Raw genomic sequence first — 19,636 nt, 5'->3', positions numbered from 1 at the left:
TAGGGTTATGGGTGAGGGGTAGTGTTTATGCTTAGGGCATGGGCCCTGTATGCCCTAGGAATCGAAGTTAGGGGTCGGTTGTGGTCGCTGGGAACCCACTCTATCGTACGCTGTGTATGGGCCTCTGGGTTTCTTGCAGGACACTGTGGCAGAGCGGGCTTTCATGCATGGCTTAGTAGGATTGTAGGCTTTCAAAACTCTGAGAAAGCAAGAAGTCTGAGAATTAGATTTCGGGTTAGGATTACGGTACGGTTTAGGGATGAAGATTAGTGATAGGGTGAGGGCTTAGGGTTAGAGGTTAGGGTTAGGGTTAGGGTTGTTTGTAGGGTGAAGTTTAGGGTTGGCATTTTAGAATTAGGGATGAGGTCTTATGGTTATGGCTGGGGATTAGGATTAGAATTATGGGATAGGGCTTCTTCTCAGGGTGTTATGCATTAAGGTTAAGATAAGGGGATAAGTTAGGGTTACGGGGAGGTTTATGTTTTAAGGTGAGCAATAGGATCAGGGTCAGGTGTTATATTCAGGGTTAGGGTTATCTGTTAGGGGTAGTGTTTATACTTAGCGTACAGGCCCTGTCTGCACTTGGCGGGGGGCTGGGGTTAGGGGGATGGGATTGTCCCCGGGAACCCACTCTATCGTACGCTGGATATGGGCTCCTGGGTTTCATGCAGGACACAGTGGTAGAGCCCCCTTTTACTCATGGCATGGGAGGATTTTAGGCTTTCTAAACTCTGAGAAAGCAAGAAGTCTGACAATTAGATTTAGGGGTAGGATTATGGTAATGTTTAGCGAGGAAGATTAGTGTTAAGGTGGGCTCTTAGGGTTAGGGGTTAGGGTTTAAGGTTTGTGTTATTTTTACCAGTTACAGTTACGTTTATGGTTAAGTTTCAGGGTTAGGGTTAAGGTTTGGTTTTATCGTTTGGCACAGGGTTAGGCTTCAGTGTTAGCTTTATGGTTAAAGATTAGGATTAGGGTTAGGGTTAAGGGTTAGTGTGAGGGTTAATGGTAAGGTTCAAGATTAAGGGTTAGGGTTGGGCTTAGGGTTAGGAATAAGGCTTCGTGTAACATTTAGGTTTAGAGTTAAGTGTTATGGTTATGGCTAGAGGTTAGGGTTAGGTTTAGGGTTCATGGTTAGGGTTACATTTAGGGGTTCGGGTTACGGGTTAAGTTTAGGGCGAGTGTTTAGTGTTACTGTTGGGCGTTAGGATAAGGGCCGAGGTTTAGGGTTAGGATTTAGGTTTAGTGTTAGGGCTTAGATTTAGTGGTTAGTTTAAGGGCACATGCTCTGTTTAATCTATGGTGGGAAGGGTGCAGACTGGGTCGCCTCAACACCACACCATCGTACTTGGGCCTTGGGCCCAGACCTACATGCAGGACTCAGGCAGAGCCTCTTCTCACTCGTGGCATGGCTCTATTGTAGGCTTGGTCAACTCTGAGAACGAAGGAAGTGTGAGAATTAGGGTTATGGTTAGGGTTATGTGTTTGGGGTTAGAGGTTTGGGTTTGAGTGAAGTTTAGTGGTTAGGAATTAGAAGTTAGGATTAGTGTGTCAGGGGTTAGGTGTTAGGTTTTTGTAAGGGGCTAGCGTTAGATTTAGGTTTAGGGTTAATGTTCAGGTGGGTTAGGGGTCAGCGTTAGGGTTAGGCTTACAAGATAGGATTAAGGTAAAGGGTGAAGGCTTAAGATTAGCAGTAAGGGTTAAGGTTAGGGTTAAGGGTTAGGGTTTCGGTCCAAGTTAAGGGTGAGAGTGAGGGTTAACAGTTGCGATTAGGGTAATGGTTTAGGGATAGTAATAGGTTTAAGGGATAGGGTTAGGGTTAGGTTTAGGGTTCGGGGTTAGGGTTAGCATTAGCGGTTAGGGTTAGGGTTAGGGGTTAGGGTTACAGTTAGGGTTAGGTCTAGGCATTATGGTAATGGTTCGTGTTAGGGTTAAGAATTAGGGTTAGGTTTAATTGTTAGGATTATGATCAGGGTAATGGTTAGGGTTAGGGTTAGCGGTTAGAGTTAGGGTTAGTGTTAGGGTTGTTTGTAGGGTGAAGGTAATGTTTAGCAGTTTAGAATTAAGGTTAGGGATTAAGTGTTACGGTTATGCTAGGAGTTAGGCTTAGAATTAAGGGATAGGGTTTGTTCTTAGGGTAAGTGTTATGCAATAACATTAGGATAGGGGTTAAAGTTAGGGTTACAGTGAGGTTTACGTGTTAAGGTGAACAGTAACATCAGGGTTAGGTGTTATGTTCAGGGTTAGGGTTATGGGTGAGGTGCAGGGTTTTTGCTTAGGGCATGGGCCCTGTCAGCACTAGCAGGGGGAGGTAGGGGGCTGTGATTGTCCCCGGGAACCCACTCTATTGTGCACAGAGTATGGGCTCCTGGGTTTCATGCAGGACACTGTGGCAGAGCCAGCTTTCACGCATGGCTTTGGAGAATTGTAGGCTTTTAAAACTCTGAGATAGCAAGAAGTCTGAGAATTAGATTTAGGGTTAGGATTATGGTTAGGGTTAGGGATGAAGATTAGTCAGGGAGAGGGCTTAGGGTTAGGGCTTAAGCTTCGAGTGAGGATTAGGGGTTAGGGAGTAGGTGTTGGGTTTAGTGATAGGGTTAGGGCTTAGGGGTTAGGGTTGGGTTAGGGGCTAGGGTTAGATTTAGAGTGGGGTTAGGGTTAGCGTTAGGGGTTAGAGTTAGGGTTAAGGGATAGGATAAGGGTTAAGCATTAAGGCTTAGGGTTAGTGTTAAGTGTTAGGTTTAGTTTTAAGGGTTAGGGTTACAGTTCGAGTTAAGGGTTAGTGTGGGGTTAACGGTTAGGGCTAGGGTTATGGGTTAAGGATAGAGTTAGGTTTAAGGCTTAGGATTAGGGTTCAGTGTTAGGGTTAGCATTAGGGATTAGGGTTAGGGTTAGGGGTTACGTTTACTCTTAGGGTTAGGTCTAGGCATTAGGGTACGTGTTAGTGTTAGGCTTAAGAGTTAGGGTTAGGTTTAATTGTTAGGATTAGGATCAGGGTTAAGGGTTAGGGTTAAGTGTCAAGTGTTACGGTTATTTTTAGGTGTACGGTTAGGGTTAGCGGTTAGGGTTAGGGTTAGTTTGTAGGGATAAGGTAATGTTTAGCAGTTTTGAATTAGCCTTAGGGATTAGGTGTTACAATTGTGGCTAGGAGTTAGGGTTAGAATTAAGGGATAGGGGTTGTTCTTAGGGTAAGTCTTATGCATTAACGTTAGGATAACAGGTTCAAGTTAGAGTTATGGTGAGGTTGATGTGTTAAGGTGAGCAATAGTATCAGGGTGAGCTGTGATGTTCAGGGTTAGGGTTATGGGTGAGGGGTAGTGTTTATGCTTATATCACGAGCCCTCTCTGCTCTAGGAGGGGGCTTAGAGGGCTGGGATAGATGCCGGAAGCCACTCTATCATACACTGGGTATGGGCCCCTTGGTTTCATGCCGGACACAGTGGCCAAGCCTCCTTCTACACATGGCATGGGAGGATTGTAGGCTTTGTAAACTCTGAGAAAGCAAGAAGTCTGAGAATTAAATTTAGGGCTAGGATTAGGGTTAGGGTTAGCAATATAGGTTACTGTTATGGTGAGGGCTTAGGGTTAGGGGTTTCAGTTAGGGTCAGGGTTAAAGGTTAGTGTTAGGTTTAACAGTTACAGTTAGGTTTAGGGTTAAGCTTTAAGGTTTAAGCTTAGGGTTAAGATTAGGGGTTAGGTTTTGGTACAGGGTAAGGGTTAAGTGCTAGGTTTAGGCTCAAAGATTAGGATTAGGGTTAGGGTTAAGGTTTAGTGTGAGGGTTAACGGTTAGGGTTAAGGTTAAGTGTTAGGTTTATGGGTTAGGGTTAGGGTTAAGTGTTCACGTTAGGTTTAGGGTTAGAGTTAAGTGTTATGGTTAGGGTTAGGGGTTTGGGTTAGGTTTAGGGTTCATGGTTAAGGTTACATTTAGGGGTTAGGTTTAGGGTAAGCGTTTAGTGTTAGTGTTGGGCATTAGGGTCAGGGATTAGGTAGGGTTAGGGGTTAGGGTCAGTGTTTGGGCTTTGATTTGGCGGTTAGTTTAAGGGTACAGGACCTGTGTAATCTATGGTGAGAAGGGTGCAGAATGTTTCCATGCGACACTACACCATTGGATCCTGGGCCTTTGGCCCAGACCTACTTGCAGGACTCATGCGGAAACTCTACTCACGCATTGCATGGTTGTATTTTAGGCTTGGTTAACTCTGAGAATGGAAGTAGTGTGAGAAATAGGGTTATGGTTAGGGTTAAGGGTTTGGTGTTAGGGGTTAGGGTTCAAGTGAGGTTTAGTGGTTAGGGACTAGGATTTAGGGTTAGTGTTAGGGTTAGGGGTTAGTTTTGCGTTAGGGGCTAGGGTTAGATTTATGGTTGGGGTTAGTGTTAGGGTTAGGATTAGGCATCAGGGTTAGTGTTAGGGTTAAAGGATAAGATTGGCGTTAAGTGTTTAGGCTTAGGGTTTGTGTTAAGTGTTAGGGTTGGGGTTTAGGCTTAGGGTTACGGTTTGAGTTAAGCTCTAGGGTGAGGGTTAAAGATTAGGCTTAGGATTATTGGTTAGGGATAGAGTTATGTTTAAGGGTTAGGGATAGGGTTAGGTTTAGGGTTCAGTGTTAGAGTTAGCATTAGGGGTTAGGGTTAGGGGTTAGGCGTAGTGATGTATTAAGGGCTATGGTTAGAATTAGGATTGGGGTTAGTGTTAGGTTTAGGGTTAGGGGTTAGGTTTAGGGTTAAGGGATAGGATTATGGTTAAGGGTTGGGCGTAGCTTTAGGGTTAAGATTTAGTGTTAGGGTCCGGTTTAAGGGTAAGGGTGAGGGTTAATGGTTAGGGTTAGGGTTGGGGTTAGGGGTTAGGGATATAGTTAGTATTAAGTGTTAGAGTTAGGTTTAGGGTTCAGGGTTAGGGTTAGCTTTAGGGGTTATGATTAGGGTTAGGTGTTAGTTTAGTGTTAGTGTTAGGTCTAGGCGTCAGGGTAAGGTTTAGGGTTAGGGTTAAGAGCTAAGGTTGGGTTTAGTGGTTAGGATTAGGGTTAGGGTTAGGAGTTAGGGTAAAGGGTCAAGGCTTAGCATTATTTTTAGCCATAGCTTTGGCGTTAGGAGTAAGGGTTAGGTTCAGTGTTAGGGTAACAGTAGGTTACCGTAACAGTAACTACGTAGGGTAACAGTTAGTGTTAGTGGTTTAGAATTAGGGTTAGGGATTAGTTGTCACAGTTATGACTAGGAGATAGGGTTAGAATTATGGGATAAGGGTTAATCTCAGGGTAAGTGTTATGCATTAACGTTAGGATAAGAGGTTAAAGTTCAGGTTACGGTGAGGTTTACATTCTAAGGTGAGCAATAGAATCAGGGTTAAATGTTATTTTCAGGGTTAGAGTTTTGGGTGAGGTGTAGAGTTTATGCTTAGGGCACGGGCCTTGTCTGCATTAGGCGGGGGGGGGGGGGTTAGGGGGCTGGGATTGTCACCAGGAACCCACTCTATCGTACTCTGGTTATGGGCCCCAGCGGTTCATTCAGGACACAGTGGAAGAGCCTCCTTTCACGCATGGCATGGGAGGATTGTAGGCTTTCTAAACTCTAAGAAAGCAAGAAGACTGAGAATTAGATTTAGGGTTAGGGTTAGGGTTCGGGTTAAGGATCAAGGTTAGTATTAGGGTGAAGGCTTAGAGTTAGGGGTTACGGGTAGCGTTACAGGTTACTCTTAGTTTTAACCGTTACAGTTAGGTTCAGGGTTAAGGTTTATGTTTAGGTTTAAGGTTAGGGTTTAGGGTTTGGTACAGGATTAGGGTTAAATATTAGGTTTAGGGTTAAAGATTACGATTAAGGTTAGGTTTAAAGGTTAGTGTGAGGGTTAACAGTCAAGGTTAAAGTTAAGAGTTAGGGTTAGGGTTAGTGTTAGGATTAAGGGTTCATGTTAGGTTTAGGGTTAGAGTTAAGTGCTATGGTTAGCGCTCGAGGTTAGGGTTAGGTTTAGGGTTCACAGTTAGGGTTACGTTTAGAGGTTAGCATTAGGGTTAGGGATTAGCTTTAGGGTAAGAGTTTAGAGTTAGTGTTGGGCTTTAGGCTCAGGGCTTAGGTTTAGGGTCAGAGGTTAGGGTTGATGTTAGGGCTTAGATTTAGTGGTTAGTTTAAGGGCAAAGGACCTGTTTATTCTACAGTGAGAGGGGTTAGGGTTAGGGTTAGGGTTGTCGTAGGGGTTAAGGTTAGATTTAACCTTGGGGTTAGTGTTAGGGTTAGGATTAGGGGATTAGTGTTAGGGTTAGGGGTTAAAAACACCTACAGCCAGCCCTAACCCGATTTCTGACACTTCTTCATTCTCAGAGTTAACCAAGCCTACAATACAGCCATGTCATGCGTGAGAAGAGGCTCCACCTGAGTCCTGTATGTAGGTCTTGGCCCAAGGCCCAGCGTACGGTGGTGTTGTGTCGCAGCGACCCTGTGCACCACTCTCACCATAGATTAAACAGGTCCTGTGCCCTTAAACTAACCGCTAAATCTCAGCCCTAACACTAATCCTAACCCCTAACCCTAAAAGTTATCCTTAACCCTACTGTTAACACTCAAACTAACCCTTAACTCTAACCCTTGTCATGATCTTTAACCCTAACCCTAACACTTAACCCTAACCCTGTACCAAACCATAACCCCTAAGCTTAACCCTAACCCTAAACCTAAACCCTAAGTCTAACTGTAACTGTTAAACCTAACAGTAATTTTAACCCTAAAACTAACCGTATCCCCTTACCCGAAGCCCTCACCCTAAGATTAAACTTCATCCCTAACCATAACGATAATCCTAACCTTAAATCTAATTCTCAGACTTCTTACTTTCTTAGAGATTTGAAAGCTTACAAACCTCCTTTACCATGCGTGAAATCAGGCTCTGCCAGAGTGTCCTACAAGAAACCCATGGGCCCATACCCTGCATACGATAGAGTGGGTTTCTGGTGACAATCGCATCCCCCTCAATCCCACTCCTAGGGCAGACAGGGCCCATACCCTAAGCAAAACCCTACCCCTCACTCATAATTCTAACCCTGATCCTATTGCTCACCTTAACACATAAACCTCACCGTAAACCTAACTTTAACCACTTATCCTAACATTAATGCATAACACTTATGCTAAGAACAACCCCTATCACTTAATTCTAACCCTAACTCCTAGCCATAACAGTAACCCCTAATCCCTAACCCTAATTCTAACCACTAAACATTACCTTAACCCTACAAACAACCCTAATACTAACCCTAACCTTAAACGCTAACCCTAACCTTATCCCTAAACATAACCTTAAAAGTTTACCCTAAACCCTAACCCTATCCCCTAACCCTAAGCCTAACCCTTAATTCTGATCCTAATCCTAACAATTAAACCTAACCCTAACCCTTAACCCTAACACTAACACTTACCTTAATGCCGAGACCTAATCTTAGCAGTAAAGCTACCTCTAACCCTAACCCTAGACCTTAAACCTAACACTATCCCTAACTTATAACCCTAACCCTAACTGTTAACCCTCACCCTAACCCTTAACTCGGACCATAACCCTAACCCTTAACCCTAACCCTATCCCTTAATGCTAACCCTAAGCCTTAACCCTTAACCCTAATCCTATCCCTTAACCCTAACCCTAACCCCTAACCCTAACCCTAACCCCAACCCTAAATCTATCTCTAGTCCCTAACCCAACCCTAACCGTTAACCCCTAATGCTAACATTAACCCTAACCCCTAATCCCTAACACCTAACCCTCATGCGAACACTAACCCCTAACCCCAAACACCTAACCCTAATCATAACCATAATTCTCACACTTCCTCCATTCTCAGAGTTAGCCAAGCCTACAATAAAACCATGCCATGCGTGAGAAGAGGCTCTGCCTGAGACCTGCATGTAGGTCTGGGCCCAAGGCCTAGGGTACGATGGTGTGGTGTGGCGATGACCCATTCTGCACACTTCTCACCATAGATTACACAGGTCCTGTGCCCTTAAAATAACCTCTAAATCTAAGCCCTAACGCTAACTCTAACACTAACCCTTAACCCTAAACTTAAGCCCTGACCCTAACGCCCAACACTAACATTAAACCCTTACCCTAATCCTTACCCATAACCCTAATGCCTAAACGTAACCCTAACGATGAACCCTAAACCTAACCCTAACCCCAAACCCTAACCATAACACTTAACTCTAACCCTAAACCTAACACGAACACTTAAACCTAAACTTAACCACTAACCCTAACACTTAACCTTAACCCTAACCGTTAACTCTCACACTAACCCTAATCGTAATCTTTAACCCTAAACCTAACAGTTAACCCTTACCCTGTACCAAAACCTAACCCCTAACCTTAACCTTAACCCTAACACTTGACCCTAAAGCTAACTGTAACCATTAAACCTAACACTAACCTTTAACCCTGACCGTAACTCTAACCCCTAACCCTAAGCCCTCACCCTAATGCTAAACTTTATCCTTAACACTAACCATAATCCTATCCCTAAATCTAATTCTCAGACTTCTTGCTTTCTCAGAGTTTAGAAAGCCTACAATCCTCCCATGCCATGCGTGAAAAGAGGCTCTGCCACTGTGTCCTGCATGAAACCCAGGGACCCATACCCAGTGTACGATAGAGAAAGTTCTCGGCCACAATCCTAGACCCCTAATCCTCCCGCCTAGTGCAGACAGGGCCCGTGCCCTAAGCATAAAAAGTACGCCTAACATATAACCCTAACCTTGAACGTAACACCTAACCCTGATCCTACTGCTCACCTTATCATGTAGACCACACTGTAACCCTAACTTTAACCGCATCTCCTAAAGTTAATGCATAACACTTACACTGAGAACAACGCCTATCCCATAATTCTAACCCTAAATCTTAGCCATAACCATAAAACCTAATCCCTAACCCTAATTCTAAACTGCTAACCCTAACCTTAACACTACCAACAACCCTAACACTAACCCTAACCCTAACCCTCACCCCTAATCCTACCCTATGCCTAAAAGTAACCCTAACTCCTAACCCTTATCCCTAACCAAAAGCCCTGTCCCTAACCATAAGACTTAAGTCTCACCCTTATACCCTAACCCTAATACGAATCCTTAAGCCTAACCCCCAATCCTAACAATTAACCTTAACCCTAACTGTTAACGCTCACCCTAACCCTTAAATCAGACCAAAACCCTAACATTTAACCCTAACCCTAATCCCTAATGCTAACCCTAAGCCTTAACCCTTTACCCTAATCCTATCCCTTAAGCCTAACCCTAACCCTAATTCCTAACCCTAACCATAATCCCTAACCCTAACCCTAACACTAACCCTAACTCTGAATCTAACCCTAGCCCCTAAACCAACACTAACCCCTAACCCCTAACCCTAACACTAACACTAACTCCTAATTTCTAACCCCTGAACCACACTCGAACCCTAACCCCTAACCCCAAACAATTAACCATAACCATAACCCTAATTCTCACACTTCCTCCATTTTCAGAGTTCACCAAGCCTACAATAGAGCCATGCCATGAGTGAGAAGAGGCTCCGCCTGAGTCCTGCATGTAGGTCTGGGCCCAAGGCCCAGGTACGATGGTGTGGTGTCAAGGGGACCAATTCTGCACCCTTCTCACCATAGATTAAACAGGTCCTGTGCCCTTAAACTAACCGCTAAATCTAAGCCCTAACACTAAACCTAAACGCTAACCCTAAACCTAAGCCCTTATCCTAATGCCCAACACTAACACCAAACACTCACCCTAAACCTAACCCGTAACCCTAACCCCTAAACGTAACCCTAACCATGCACCCTATATCTAACCCTAACCCCTAACCCTAACCATAACACTTAACTCTAACCCTAAACTAACATAAACCCTTAACACTAAACCTAATCCCTAACCCTCATGCTTAACCCTAACCGTTAATCCTCACACTTACATTTAAACCTAACCCTAATTGTAATCTTTAACTCTAAACTTAACACTTAAACCTTAACCTGTACCAAAACCTATCCCCTAAACTGAACCCTAACACTAAACCTTAACGCGAAACCTAACTGTAACTGTTAAACCTAACACTAACCTTTAACTCTGACCCTAAACCTAACCCCTAACCCTAAGGCATCACCTTAACACTAAACTTCATCCCTAATTCTAACCATAATCCTAACCCTAAATCTAATTCTCAGACTTTTTCTTTCTCAGAGTTTAGAAAGCCTATAATCCTCCCATGCCATGTGTGAAAGGAGGCCCTGCCACTGTGTCCAGGGGCCAATACCCAGCATACGATAGAGTGATTTCCCGGCGAATATGCTAGCCCCCTAACCTCTCCGCCTAGTGCAGACAAGGCACGTGCCCTAAGCATAAACACAACCCCTAACCAATAACCCTAACCATAACTGTTAACTCTCACCCTAACATTTAACCCTGACACTAACCCTAACCCGTAAACCTATCCCTAAACCTTTACCCAAAGCCTAAGCCTTAACTCTAACACTATCATTTAACCCTAGCCCTAACCCCTAAATGTTACACTAACCATGAACCCTAAGCCTAACCGTAACCCCTAACACTAACCATAACACTTAACTGTAACCCTAAACCTAACAAGACCCCTTAACCCTAACACTAACCCCTAACCCTAGCCCTTAAACTTAACCCTAAACTTTTACCCTCACACTAACCTTTAACACTAACCATAATGCTAATCTTTAACCCTAAACCTAACACTTAACTCTTACCCTGTACGAAACCCTAACCCCTGACCTTAACCCTGACAATAAACCTTAACCCTAAACCTAACTTTAACCGTTAAAACTAACACTAACCTTAACCCTAACTCTATCCCTAACCCTTAACCCTAAGCCCTCACCCTAACACTAATCGTCATCCCTAATCCTAACCATAATCCTATCCCTAAATCTTAATCTCAGACGTCTTCCTCTCTCAGAGTTTAAAAAGCCCTCACCCTAAAATTTAACCCTAAACCTAACTGTAACTGTTTAAACTAACACTAATCTTTAACCATAACCCTAACCCTTAACCTGAACCCTAAGCCAAACTCTTAACCCTAATCCTATCCCTTAACCCTAACTCTAATCCCTAACTCGAACGCTAACACTAACCCCAACCCTAAACCTAACCCTAGCCCCTAACCCAACCCTCACCCCAACCCCTAACCCTAACACTAACCCTAACCCCTAATGCCTAACCCCTAACCCTCATTTGAACACTCTCTCCTAAACCCAAATCCCTAACCCTAACCATAACCCTAATTCTCACACTTCTTCCATTCTGAGAGTTAACCAAGCCTACAATACAACCATGCCATGCATGAGAACAGACTCCCCCTGATTCCTGCATGTACGTCTGAGCCCAAGGCCCAGGGTACAATGCTGTGGTGTCTCAGCGACCGATTCCACACCCTTCTCACCATAGATTAAACAGGTCCTCTGACCTTAAACTAATCGCTAAATCTAAGTCCTAACACTAACCCCTACCCTAAACAGAAACCCTGACCCAAACTCCCTTCACTAACACTATACCCTTACACCAAACCTAACCCCTAAACCTAACCCCTAAACATAACCTTAACCATGAACCCTAAACCTGAACCTAAACCCTAACACTTAAGTGTAACCCTAAACCTAACACGAACCCCTAATCCTAACCCTAAACCCTAACCCTAACCCTTCACCTTAACCCTAACCGTTAACCCTCAGCTAACCCTTAAACCTAACACTAATCCTAATCTTTACCCCTAAGCCGAACACTTAACCCTAACCCTGTACCAAACCCTAATCCCTAACACTAAGCCCTCTCCCTAACACTAAACTTCATCCCTAACCCTAACCGTAATCCTAACCCTAAATCTAATTCTGAGACTTCTTGCTTTCTCAGAGTTTAGAAAGCCTACAATCCTCCCATGCCATGCATGAAAGGAGGCTCTGCCACTGTGCCCTGCATGAAACCCAGAGGCCCATACCCAGCATACGATAGAGTGGGTTCCTGGTGACAATCCCAGCCTCCGAGCCCCCCCACCTAGTGAAGACAGGGCCTGTGCCCTAAGCATAAACACTGCCCCTAACCCATAACCATAACCCTGATCATAACATCTGACCCTGATCCTATTGCTCACCTTAACATGTAAAACTCACCATAACCCTAACCCTAACCCCTTATCCTAACGTTAATGAATAATACTTACCCTGAGGACAACACCTATCCCATAATTCTAACCCTAACTCTTATTCATAACTGTAAAACCTAATACCTAATTGTAAGCTGCTAAACCTAAATTTAACCCTACCAACAGCCCTAACACTAACCCTAACCCTAACCCTTGATCCTTAAGCCTAAACCCTAACCCTAACCCTAACCCTAAGTATAAACTCTACCCCTCACCCATAACCCTAACCCTGAACATAAAACCTAACCCTGATCCTATTGCTCACCTTAACACGTAAAGCTCACCGTAACACTAACTTTAACCGCTTACCCTAACTTTAAGCATAAAACTGACCCTGAGACCAACCCCTATGCCATAATTCTAACCCTAACTCCTTACCATAACCATAACACCTAATCCCTAACCCTAATTCTAAACTGCTAAACCTAACCTTAAGGCTACAAAAAACCTTAACGGTAACACTAACCCTAACACCTAATCCTAACCCTGTGCCTGAAAATAAACCTAACCCTTAATCTTTAACCCTAATGCTAACCCATAACCCTAACCATAACACTTTACTCTAACCCTAAATCTAACACAAACGCTTAACACTAGCCCTAAACCCTAACCCTAACCCTTAAACACAAACCTAACCGTTAACACTCACACTAACCGTCAACCCTAATCCGAATTCTAATCTTTAACCCTAAACCTAACACTTAACCCTAACCCTGTACCAAACCCTAACCCCTAACCATAACCCTCACCCTAAAACGTAACCCTAAACCTAACTGTAACCGTTAAACCTAACTCTAACATTTAACCTTTACTCTACCCATAATCCCTAGCCCTAATCCCTCACCCTAGCACTAACCTCATTCCTAACCCTAACTATAATCCTAACCCTAAATCTAATTATCAGACTTCTTGCTTTCTCAGCGTTAGAAAGCCTACAATCCTCCCATGCCATGAATAAAAGGAGGCTCTACCACTGTGTCCTGCCGGAAACCCCAGTGCCCATACTCAGCATACACTAGAGTGGGTTCCCGACGACAATCGCAACCCCAAATCCCTCCCCCCCTGCCTAGTGCAGACAGGGCCCGAGTCGTAAGCATAAACCCTACCCCTCACCCCTAACCATAACCCTGAACATAACACCTGACCCTGATCCCATTGCTCACCTTAAAATGTAAATCTCACCATAACCCTAAATTTAACCCCTTATCATAACGTTAATGCATAACACTTACCCTGAGAACAACTCCTATCTCTGAATTCTAACCCTAACTCCAAGCCATAACCATAACACCTAATCCCTAATGCGAATTCTAAACTGCTAACCCTAACCTTAAACCTACCATCAAACCAAACATTACCCTAGCCCCTAACTTTAAAACTATGCCTAAAAATAACCCTAACACTTCACCCTTAATCCTAACCCCTAACTCTAACCCTAACCCTACCCCTAAGACCCTAACCATAACCCTAACTGTTAACCCTCACCCTAACACGTAACCCTGAACTTAACCCTAAACCTTAACACTAACCCTTAACCCTAACCCTAAGCCAAACCCTTAACCATAATCCTATCCTTTAACCCTAAACGCTAACCCTAATATTAACCCCAACCCTAAACCTAACCCTAGCACCCTAACCCAAACCCAACAACTAACCCCTATCCCTAACACTAACCCTAACTCCTAATCCCTAGGACCTAACCCTGACTCGAACCATAATCCCAAACTCCAAACCCCTAACCCAAACCCTAACCCTGATTCTCACACTACTTCCATTCTCAGAGTGAAGCAAGCCTACAATACAGCTATACTATGCGTGAGATGAGGCTCCACCTGAGTCCTGCATGTAGGTCCTTTCCCAAGGATCAGGGAACGATTTTGTGCTTTCGTGGAGACTCCGACAGCACCCTTCTCACCGTAAATAAAACAGGTCCTGTGCCCTTAAACTAAAAGCTAAATCTCAGCCCTAACACTAACACTAACCCCTAACCGTAAACATAAGCTCCGACCGTAACGCTGAACACGAACTCTAAAACCTTACCCTAAACCTAATCCCTAACCCTAACACTAACCCATAAACATAACACTAACCATGAACCCTAAACCTAACCCTAACCATAACACTTAACGCTAACCCTAAAGCCTACACGAAGACTTATTCCTAACACTAACAAAAACCCTAGCCCTTAGTCTTGATCCTTATCATTAACCCTCACACTAGCCCTTAACCCTAACCCTAATCCTAATCTTTAACCCTAAAGCTAAAACTTAAGCCTAACACTGTACCAAACGCTAAACCTTAACCTTAACCCTAACCCTAAAACATAACCATAAACCTGACTGTAACGGTTAAACCTAACACTAACCTTTAACCCTAACCACTGACCTTCAGAACGCACCCTAACACTAACCTTCATCCCTAAACATTACCATAAACCTACCCCTAAATCTAATTCTCAGACTTCTTGCTTTCTCAGAGTTTAGAAAGCCTACAATTCTCCCATGTCATGAGTAAAAGGAGGCTCTGCCACTGTGTCCTGCAAGAAACCCGGGGGCCCATAACTAGCGCATGATAGAGCGGGTTCCCAGTGGCAATCCTAGTCCCTAACCCCCCCCCCTCCTGGTGAAGACAGGGCCCGTGCGCTAAGCAAAAACACTATCCCTAACAGATAACCCTAACTCCAAACATAAAACCTAACCCTGATCCTGTTGCTCACCTTAAAACATAAACCTAACCATAACACTAATTTATCCCCTTATGTTAACGTTAATGCATAGCACCCAAAGAAGAAGCCCTATCCCATAATTCTAATCCTAACCCCTAGCCATAACCATAACACCTCATCCATATTCTAAAGTGCCAACCCTAAACTTCAACCTACCATCAACCCTAACCCTAACCCTAACCCTTAACCCTAAGCCCTCACCCTAACACTAATCTTCATCCCTAAACCGTGCCGTAATCCTAACCCGAAATCTAATTCTCAGACTTCTTGCTTTCTCAGAGTTTTGAAAGCCTACAATCCTACTAAGCCATGCATGAAAGCCCGCTCTGCGACAGTGTCCTGCAGGAAACCAGAGGCCCATACACTGCATACGATAGAGTAGGTTACCAGCGACCATCACAGACCCCTATCTTTGCCTCCTAGTGCATACAGGGCCCGTGCCCAGAGCATAAACCCTACCCCTCACCCATAAGACTAACCCAGAACATAACACCTAACCCTGATCATACTGCTCACCTTAAGAGGTAAAGCTCACCATAACCCTAACTTTAACACCTTATCTTAACGTTAATGCATGACACCCTGAGAAAAAGCACTATACTGTAATTCTAACGCTAACTCCTAGCCATAACCATAACACCTGATCCCGAATTCTGAAACGCCAACCCTAACCTTAACCCTACCAACAACACTAACACTAACCCTAACACCTTACCCTAACCCTACGCATAAAAATAACCCTAACCGTTGATCCTTAGTCATAACCCCTAACCTTAACCCTAACACTTAACCCTAATGCCAAGCCTAACCATTAAACATAACCCTAACACTTAACCTTAAACCTAACCTTTACCTTAATGCCTAGAGATCTAACCCTAACACTGACTTACAGTTAACACTAACCCTAACCCCCTAATGTTAACCTTAAACCTGAAACATAAACCTAACCCTTAACCCTAATCCTATCCCTAACCCCCTAACCCTATCCCTAACTGTTAACCCTCACCCTAACCCTTAACCGTGACCCTAACCCTAAACCTGAACCCTTACCCTAAGCCTAACCCTTAACCCTAACCCTATCCCTTAACCCTAACGCCTAACCCTAACGCTAACTCCAAACCTAAACCTTACCCTGGCCCCCTAAACCAGAGTTAACACCTAACCCGTAACACTAACTCTAACCCTAACCACTAATCCCTAGCACCTAACCCTGACTCCAAGCCTAACCCCTAACTCGAAACCCCTAACTCCAACCCTAACCCTAATTCTCACACTACTTCCATTCCCGAGTGAAGCAAGCCTACAATACAGCCATGCCATGTGTGAGATGAGGCTCCGCCTGAGTCCTGCATGTAGATCTTGTCCCAGGGCCCAGGGAATGATGTTGTGCTTTCGTGATGACTCCGACCGCACCCCTCTCACCGTAGATTAACCAGATCCTGTGCCCTTAAACTGACCGATAAATCTAAGCCCTACCACCAACCCTAACCCCTGACCCTGAACCTAAGCCCCGAGCCTAAAGCCCAACACTAACTCTAAACCCTTACCCTAAACCTAATCCTTAACCCTAATGCTAACCCCTAAACGTAACCCTAACCGTGGACAGTAAACCTAACCCTAACCTCTAACACAAACCCTAACACATAACTCGAACCCTAAAGCTAACCCTAATCCTTAACCCTAAACCTAAACCCTAACCCTAACTCTTAACCTTAACCCTAACCGTTAACTCTCACGCTAACCTTTAATCCTAACCCTAATCCTAATCTTCAACCGGAAACCTAACACTTAACCCTAACCCTGTACCTAACCCTAACCCTATACCAAACCCTAACCCCTCATCTTAACCCTAACCGTAAACCTCAACCCTAAACCGAACTGTAACCGTTAAACCTAAGAGTAACCTTTAACCCTAACCCTAATCCCTAACCCTAAGCCCTCACCCTAACACTAAACTTCATCCTTAACCCTAACCAGAATCCTAACCCTAAATCTAATTCTCAGACTTCTTGCTTTCTTAGAGTTTAGAAAGCCTGCAATCCTCCCATGCCATGCGTGAAAGGAGGCTCTACCACTGTGTCCTGCATCAAACCCACGGGCCCATACCCAGAGTACGATACAGTGGGATCCTGGTGACAATCCCAGTCCCCTAACCTCCCCCCACCCCCGCCTAAGGCAGACAGGGCCCGTGCGCTAAGCATAAACAATACCTGTAACAGATATCCCTCACCGTGAACATAACACCTAACCCTGTTCCTATTTCTCCCCTTAACACGTAAACCTCACCGTGAGCCTAACTTTAACCTCTTATCCTAACGTTAGTGCATAACCCATTCCCTGAGAACAACCCCTATCCCATAATTCTAACCCTATCTCCTAGTCGTCACTGTAACACCTAATCCCTAACCCTAATTCTAAACCGCTAACTCTAACCGTAACCCTGCCTACAACCCTAACACTGACAGTAACCCTTACTTCTAACCCCAACGCTATGCCTAACAAAAACCCTTAACCCTTCACCCTAACCCCTAAGCCTTACCCTAACCCTTAACCCTAATCCTAATCCTATCCATTCAACCTAACCCTAGCTCTTAAAGCTAACCCTAAACCTTACCCTCACGACTAGACCTAACCCTGACACTAACCTAACACCTAACCCTAACCATAACCCCTACAGCTAACCTTAACCCTGAACCCTAAACCTAACCCTAACACTGAACCCTCACTATATCCCCAACCTCTAAGCCTAATCCTAACCGTTAACCCTCACCCTAACACTTAAACTGGACCATAACACTAAACATTAACCGTAACACTAAACTTTAACCCTAAACCTGAGCCCAACCCTTAACGCTAATCCTATCCTTTTATCCTAAACCTAACTCCTAAACCAAACCCTAACACTAACCCCAATCCTAATTCTAACCATACCCCTTCATAAAACACTAACTCCTAACCCTAACACTTACCAAAAACCCTAATCGCTAATCCCTAACACTAACGCTTAACCTTTACCGTAACCGTTAACCCTCACCCTAACCCTTAACGCTGACCCTAACCTTAACCTTTAATCTAAGCCTGACCCTTAACCCTAACAGTAAGGAAAACCCTCACGCCAACCTTATCCCTTATCCCTAACCCTAACACTACAGCTAAAAATAACCCTAACCTTGGATCCTTAAACCTAACCCCTAACACTTGCTTTAACCCCAAACCCTAACCCTAATCCTAAGCATTAAACCTAACCCTATCTCTTAACCCTTACTCTAACGCCTAGATCTAACCCTAAAATCTAACCTACCACCTAATCCTAACCTTAAGCCCTAATGCTAACTCTAACCCTGAACCCTAAACCTACCCGTAAACCCTTAACACTAACCCTATCCATAAACCTTAACCCTGACCCTAACCATTACCCGCACCCAAGCATTTAACCCTGACCCTAACCCTAATCCTTAACGATAAACTTAACACTAAACCCCAACCCTAAGCCCAACACTTAACCCTAAACCTGACCCTTGACCCCTAACCCTAAACCTAAGCCTAACCCCAACCTGAACCCTTAATCTTGACCCTTACCCTTAACCCTCACACTAACCCTACTCCTAATCTTTAACCATGAAGCTAACACTGAAGCCTACCCCTGTGCCAAACGCTAAACCCAAACCTTAACCCGAACCCTGAGACTTAACCGTAAACCTAACTGTAACTGTTAAACCTAACACTAACCTTTAACCCCAACCCCTAACCCAAGACCCCACCCTGACACTAATCTTCATCCCTAAACATTACCAGAATCCTACCCCTAAATCTAATTCTCAGAGTTCTTGCTTTCTCAGAGTTTAGAAAGCCTACAATCCTCCCATGCCATGAGTAAAAGGGGGCTCTGCCACTGTGTCCTGCATGAAACCCAGGAGCCCATACCCAGCGTACGATAGAGTGTGTTCCCGGGGACAATCCCATCCCCCTAACCCCAGCCCCCCGCCCAGTGCAGACAGGGCCCGTACGCTAAGTATAAACACTACCCCTAACAGATAACCCTCACCCTGAACATAACACCTAACCCTGATCCTATTGCTCACCTTAAAACATAAACCTCCCCGTAACCCTAACTTAGCCCCTTAACTTAACGTGAATGCATAACACCTTGAGAAGAAGCCCTATCCCGTAATTCTAATCCTAAACCATAGTCATAACCGTAACACCTCATCCCTAATTCTAAAACGTCAAACCTAACCTTCACCCTACCAGCAACCCTAACCCTAACCCTAACCCCTAACCCTAAGCCCTCACCCTAACCACTAATCTTCATCCCTAAACCGTGCCGTAATCCTAACCCGAAATCTAATTCTCAGACTTCTTGCTTTCTCAGAGTTTTGAAAGCCTACAATCCTACTAAGCCATGCATGAAAGCCGGCTCTGCCACAGTGTGCTGCATGAAACCCAGAGGCCCATACACTGCGTGCGATAGAGTGGGTTCCCAGCGACCATCACAGACCCCTAACTTCGCCTCCTAGTGCATACAGGGCCCGTGCCCTAAGGATAAACCCTACCCCTCACCCATAACCCTAACCCAGAACATAACACCTAACCCTGATCCTACTGCTCACCTTAACAGGTAAAGCTCACCGTAACCCTAACTTTAACCCCTTATCTTAACGTTAATGCATGACACCCTGAGAACAAGACCTATACCGTAAATCTAACGCTAACTCCTAGCCATAACCAT

Source organism: Eulemur rufifrons, chromosome 22 (genome assembly GCF_041146395.1).
Source record: "Eulemur rufifrons isolate Redbay chromosome 22, OSU_ERuf_1, whole genome shotgun sequence".
Taxonomy (NCBI): domain Eukaryota; kingdom Metazoa; phylum Chordata; class Mammalia; order Primates; family Lemuridae; genus Eulemur; species Eulemur rufifrons.
Note: the sequence above shows the minus strand (reverse complement) of the source record.